The sequence below is a fragment of the Pteropus medius genome, unplaced genomic scaffold, assembly GCF_902729225.1.
Source record: "Pteropus medius unplaced genomic scaffold, Ma_sr-lr_union100, whole genome shotgun sequence".
Taxonomy (NCBI): domain Eukaryota; kingdom Metazoa; phylum Chordata; class Mammalia; order Chiroptera; family Pteropodidae; genus Pteropus; species Pteropus medius.
Window position 1 is genome coordinate 7,474,061 of NW_024354875.1, and position 7,257 is coordinate 7,481,317.

Below are 7,257 nucleotides of genomic sequence, written 5' to 3' on the forward strand. Positions count from 1 at the left end.
TGAGATTTTGTTGGCTGTATCTAAGAGGAAACCACAAAGATGAAAGCTGAATTTGCTGTGGGCTTCAAAGAACTCTTTGTAAGACTTGAACTGAATCTGGGTAGAGATAAAGCCCCAGCAAAGTCCTGATGGGACACAAAGCTGGTTAGAGAGAATATCCCGATGTGTCTCTCAGGGCATATTAGTGATGAAATCTTTCTACAGCTTTCTTGAATTTCACATGCAGAATTCATCACTTTCTTAATGTTCCATTTCACATACTCATAATGAGATTTAATATAAATATTTTAATCAAACAACTACATTTTATTTTCGAAGATGTTTCCTCATCCTATCTTAACCTGATAGTAGCTTCGATAAGGCCAGTGTTTAAATCCCAGGTGTTTAAAATAATGCCTAGTCTATGGCCATGCCACCCTGAACAAGCTCAATCCCGTCTGACCTTGGAAGCTAAGCAGGTTCGGGCCTGGTTAGTACTTGGATGGGAGACCACCTAGGAAGATCAGGTGCTGTAGGTATAAAATCTAAGTAGAGATTGTAAGCTGATAAGGTTCTTGCAATCTGTGAGGTCAACCAAGGGTCGCCTCACCTAAAAAATAAAAACTAAAAATAAAATAAATAAAATAAAATAATGCCTGGAACACATTAAGTGTTGACAAAATTCTTGTTAAAGGAAAGGAGGAAGAAGAAGAAAGAGAAAGGAGAAAGATGCTTACTAAGTACTAGACAATCATCACTATAGGGAAAATGCTATGCAGTTTTGTGTTGTGTTTTGTTGTGTTTTTGTAGCTGTCGGGTAAAATATTTTCATTGAATAAAATCATTTTGGCCAAACAGCCTTCTCCAAAATTTGACAAAACTAAGTCAACTAGGAACATGATTGTTTCAGATGAACAAACTTATTTTGGCATCAGAGGCATGTAGCCTATGTTATATCTTCTTGAAGGCACCTACCATGTCCATCGCGTTTGCTGTGTGTTGATTTTGATTCGTATTGCTTTGAATCATTTTTGCTCTCAGTAAATAAGTATTAATATTGTTGGTAAACTTCTGGATTTTTTTTTTTTAATTTCATGGTGTTTTGTACAGAGAGAATTTGAAATTCACATTATAATAATCCAAACTATGACATATTTAATTGCCATTATTAGACTAGGTTTTAACTAAGTATTCCAGGAGTAGTTGCTTTGAAGAACTTGCATTTTCCAACCAGTCCAACTTAGAAACAACGGCTTATATCAGTGAATTGCTGGAAATTCCCAATATCTTGGGAAAATAAATTTAATATACATGCTGTAACTACTGCTGAGTAATTTGTCACTCATCTATACCCCTTAGAGAAATGAATAAAAGGTTAGTTAAAATTAAAATCAATTTTTATCAGACCATATGATTGATAAGGCAATGGTACCTGACAGGCTTTGAAAGGAATAGGGAGTGTGAGGCTGTAGACACATCACCGACAAGGTGGCATTCTCTTGTTTTCTCTCCTTTAACAATCTAACTCCCTTAAAGACTGCTCTTAGAATTTTCTTGCCTTAGGCTGAATAATGCCTGCTCCAATAAAGACAACTCAAAGCCCTCAAGGAAAAGAAAAATACGTTCCTGCCGTATGATGCACTCCAATGGACTCTCTTAGTTCTTAAAAGTCAAAGAAGCCGGTAGATTTTGAAGAACAAAAGTGTCAAATTGAACACTGCCCTTCTGTGGTAAAAGGGAAAGCTCACCGAAAAAGAATGCTGAAATTAAAATTGAACTCTAGGGCTTAAGGATCTAAACGTGAATCTAACCTTTCACAAAATAAGCACAGAATTGTAAGAGGAGGTGTTCTTTTATACCCCCTTCTTCCATCGTCACCTCTTCAGGGAAAATGTCATTTATAATATATAGATATTAACTTTTCTTTTTAGAGTTAGGCTTAAAATTGGAAGAGTTATATAAAAATAACCAATGTGAAAACTAAAACCTTAAGTAATATCCTAATTTATAACATGAAGGTATTTTGCTGGGTGAGAGGTTATATTAATCTGTAACCAAAAGTTCAACAACATTAGCAGAGATGGTATAGAGCTACAGAAAGGCTCTGAAACTAGATTTTCCCTCTTGCTGGAGACCTTTATTCTTTTGTTAAAATTGATTTGATCATATTAATGTTAGGATAGGGTCTCCACTGTAACAATTTCTGACTGAATCAGTGGCCCAAATCTATACAAATAAGTCCGCTTACCTCTTTGTCATAATTTTCAATTTGATCTCTGTAAGTTTTTTCTTATGCAAGTAACTTAAGTAATTTATCTTAACTTTATATTAATTTGATAGCAGTTTACATTCTAGATGTATAACTATTAGAAATGCTTCAGTCAGAATGTAAACACTACCACAAATTAATATAATTTGAAGAAGTGGAAATTCTAAGAAAATGATGCACTTCTACCAGACAGAACCATATTTACTCATTTTATATTTTATTTTGTATTGGTTAAAAATTGGAATGTAGTAAACTTTCAGTTTTAAATCAACTTGACAAAGATATTGAGTATACACTATGTATGAGACTCACTAATAAATTTTGAGGATTGTGATCCCAGAGGCATTAAAACATGACAACTGCTCTCCAGGAAGTAAGAGGACCTAGAGAAAAAAAAATGAATATATGACTACACAACTCTAAAACTGTGAAATTATATATATATATAATATATATATAATAAAATTATATATATATATTATATATATAATATATTATATATATAATATATTATATTATATATATAATATATATAATATATTATATATATATAATAAAATCACAAATACAACGCTCTGAGAATTTAGAAAATAGAAGATTGTTTTCACTTTTTATGAAGGCAAGAAGAGGAAATAAAGTGAAAACTTTATTTTTAATTTATTTCAATATGAAAATCTGATAAACAAGATTATCTCTGAAAAAATTCACATATACAAATATGCAAACTAAATTTATGAGCAGTTACATGTCATTTGGAGATGAGTGCAGTTTATTAGAAACCCAAGTAAAGGAAACATGACATATTCACCAATAGTTTATTACATATTTATGACATTCTAGATCCCAAATTAGATCAAGTGAGGGCTAATGCCAGCCCAGATACAAGGAAAGCAGAATCAGCTTTACTTTCAAAAGGAGTAGGAAAGAATTTGTGGCTATATATAATCCACTAAAATAAGTTAAGTATAAGAATCTTCTGATTGAAATTCATAATTTAAAATAATTTAAGGATTATTTATGCCACGTACATGATAAAGTTAATGATCTTCCAGAATAAATGCTCCTTTGGACTCAAAGAATCTTGAGCAATAATCAGCACAAACTCTGGTACATAGAAGGTACTCAGTACATATTTGCTGAGTAATTTTTTAAAAACTTAACAAATATCAGTTTAAAATAATTGATAATTTTATTTTTTAAATTTTAATAGATTGATAAATTTAGTCTGACATAGGCTCATCCATGGTAAGTGTGGTGTGCTGGAACTAGTTTATATTGGTTCACAAGAGCCAAGTGCTAACATTTTCAAGAATTTTTTGAGCAAGTTGGTGACATGATGATAGCTAGAAAGAACCATGATGGAAGTATTTACACCACAGAAATTAGCAAAAGTTACAAATGTTAAACATTTATCAGCACACTTCTGCTAGTATATCTTCAGCATTGTGCATGTCTTGCCTTGTTCCCTATATTTCTCTCAATCATATCTAGATTTATTCATCCAAACCTAGGTCCCTGGGAAAATCATATTCCTCATCCAGGACTATTTAAGAAGCCATTGTCCATAATTCAGATTTTGAAACATCAAGTCATGTTCTGCATTGAAAATTTTATATTTTGATGTTCTGCCTTGAGCTGTATGAAGCTCCTACCCTGTTCCTAGGACTGCCAAATGGCTCCAAAACTTGTGTTTTCTGTTGATGGATTCACACCATGGTATCGAGCCATATATATTTCCTATAAGACTGTGGTTTGCCTTGCTCTTGATAACCTTGCTTGTGATCCAGAAGTCTGACCCAGAATTTCAGTTCTGTGACAGATTCTGTTTGCTAGAATATCTGCATCATGTATTCCTTAATTCATAGCCAGCCTTCTGAGATAACAGCCTGTAACTCATTCTTGTTTCCCTAACCATAGCCTCTGCTTGCCTGGAGCATTCTTACCAAGGAGTAACCAGAAGATGCTGCCATGGTCTGCTTTGCTGCATTTCTATTGTGTTCAAAGATCTTGTGGTTTCTCCACCCTGATTCCACTGTTACAGCAGACACACTAACACATTTCATTGATCTTACTCACTGCCAGAAAAGCTTGTGTGTAGCTAAATCCAAAATTAAATATTTTGATTTGCTGGACCTATTTTGACATTGTAGTAATGGTGACATGATCAATTTGGTCATATCATGTTTATTAATTCATGTAGATCATGCATGATTAATTGACAAGATGGCAGCTACATGTAAATAGCTACTGGGCTTTCTGCCACATGCAGATAATATCTGATTATAGCTGTATCAAATATTCAAGCACCAAGCATTTTACCTGAGAAGAAATGTTAAAAGATAGTCTCTTGTTCAATACATTTCAAATCTTATTTTTTACAGAGATATTAAATATTGTGCAAAGAATTATCTGACTCATTGTATAAAGATTTGACAACTATTCATACAATAGAACAATAAATTATTCTTAATGGAAAAGAAATCACATTAGCTAGAGCACTTGAAACTCTCTGCTTATTGATAATAAACGCTAATCTTAAAAGCAGTAATCTCGCCTCTTACTTTCATTTTGTTATACATTTGTTTGAACAAAAGAGGTAGTGTTTCATCAAGCATGATAATGCTCCACTAGTTCCCCCAGCTGCAGAGTAAACCTACAGTCATAAAATACTTTGCCTTTCCAAAAGAAACACGCCAAGCCCCCTATACTACTTTTCTCCAAATAATTTGTATACATATGTATATACTAATTACTCAAAAAATTTCGAAACTTAATACAGTTTTTTTTTGTGCTAATTTATATTAAGGAGATATCTTTTAAAGTTTATCCTTGAAAGCCTTTATGTAATATGTGCTCATTGTAGCAGAGCTTTGTAGATGTATTGCAAGAACTGAAAGTTCAATGCATCTCTCTCTAAATACATTAGTTTAACTGGGAGGTGGTATATGAGGAACATGAACACATGTTGAATACTTATGTATGTCAGATACTGTGCCTGTTCATTGTAATATAATGAGTCACAGGTCCCAGGTTAAGGTTAATACCATTCCTCTTACTGTTTTTTAAATTTCTTACCTTTGTATTTTTTTTAATACATTCAACCTTCACAGTAACTTTTCAAGTTATACATAACAGACATTAGGATTGTCATTTTAGAGCTACCAAAGACATATAGAGAAATGATTTATATATCATAGGATACATTCTTGGCAGACAAAGAGCTACAACCAAGATCCTCTGAATCACAGTCTTGGCATTGTATTTCCATACAGACAACATGGTTGCATTACAGTGCTTATACATACGTATCTATAAGCTCTATTTTATAATAAGAATTTACTTAGAATATGCAAATAAAAAGATGACTTAGATATAGCTTCTTCCTTTAGGGAACTCATAGTCTGTAGAAGAAGAAAACATGTAAATATATATTAAATAATGACACTTGAAGTATACTAAATCAGAATATGGGGTTTAAGGATAGTTTCCCAGAAGAGTGATATCAAACTAGACATTTGTGTGAGGAACTGTTACTGGTCAAATTAAATGACAGAAGTGGAGGAAAGGAGAGATAGTGAAGAGAGTGAGGATACACTCACTCTGGCCTATAGCCAGAGAGAGACCAACAGGTTTGGAGAGCTGTAGGCAGTTCGGAACAGCTGGATGGCAGAGTGTGAGGAGGCAGTAACATGAGATGGGCTGGAAAGTTAAATAGTGGTAATAAGGAGTATGGGTGAGTTATACTTTGTTCTGAGAATAAATGATAAGACAACCAGTGTCAGCTTAAATGCAAAATTTCATATAGATGCCAGTGACCTTCTTAAAAATACCTATGCTTTGCTATTGGCATCCTACTGTTAAAAGACATTTCTCTAAGCAAAATGTGGTCATATCTAGGGGAGGCTTTGAATGGGACTTTCATTTATAATTTGTGCCTCATTTTATCTCTAGAAAGAATTTGAAACAATGAATTATCTACATAATCTATCCCAATACCGGATCATTTTAGTCTTCTCTGTGGAAAGAAATGTCTATTCAATGCATCGATTACTTTTCAGTTTAATTTAATTCACTGGTTTGTAGTTTTAGTTTTGACTACTATAGCCATGATTTAAATTAAGAAGCTAAAACGTCAATGATCCTTGAAGAGATAATGATATTTTAACAAAGCTAGATCACACATTTATACCATGAAAGTAGAGGGGAAAAAAAAAAAAAATCAGATAGTAAAATGAATCAGATCCAGGGGACACAGACTAAGAGTAGAGGAAAAGAAATCACTGCTATGCATTGTCAAAACTGGGTGATATGTTCTGGGAAATCTATCATACAACTCTCTGTACTTTTGTATGATGATAAAAAGAAGAACATTAATATATTGTTTAGCATTGGCTTCTTTGTGATTATCAATAAAAGTATGAATTCTGAGCTAGCTGGGGAAATCTTACCTCTGAAACATCAAGAGGTCTTATGACAAGTGTTTTAATGACTGAGATAAAAACCTAGCTTGTATCTGTTTTCCCAAGTCAATACATAATATTAATTTGATCTCGATAAAAATTCCAGTAAGATTTCTTTTTTCTTTCATGTAGAAAATTAAATCCTAAAGTTAATATAGAAAAATAAATATCCAAGAAGAGATACGAAAAGTCTGAAACATGAGAGAAATGTGGCAAGGAAATTAATTAAAACCAAATATTAAAACAGAATATAGTACCTGTATAATTTAACAATTTAGTACATTAATAGATACATCAATAGAAGATTCTTAAAAAACACCTACTAGCTTTGTTTCTTCAAAATGTCAACATTATAAATGAGAAAACACACACAAAAAAAATAAAAGTTAGTGAAACTATCCTAGATATCGCTCCTTACTTCAAGGAGTGCTAACAGAAATGTAAAACTAACACAATATGTGATCTCTGGTTGAATGCTGAAGTTTTATAAAAGGGTGTTTTGGGGGCAATTGGGTAAATTTGAATATATACTGAACATTATACACTATT

The 7,257-nt window shown here is 32.6% G+C and overlaps 1 pseudogene; it reads left to right on the forward strand.

Moving 5' to 3' along the window:
• Nucleotides 1–399: 399 nt before the first annotated feature.
• LOC120597222 (uncharacterized) lies at nucleotides 400–518 on the forward strand (annotated as a pseudogene).
• Nucleotides 519–7,257: the final 6,739 nt, after the last annotated feature.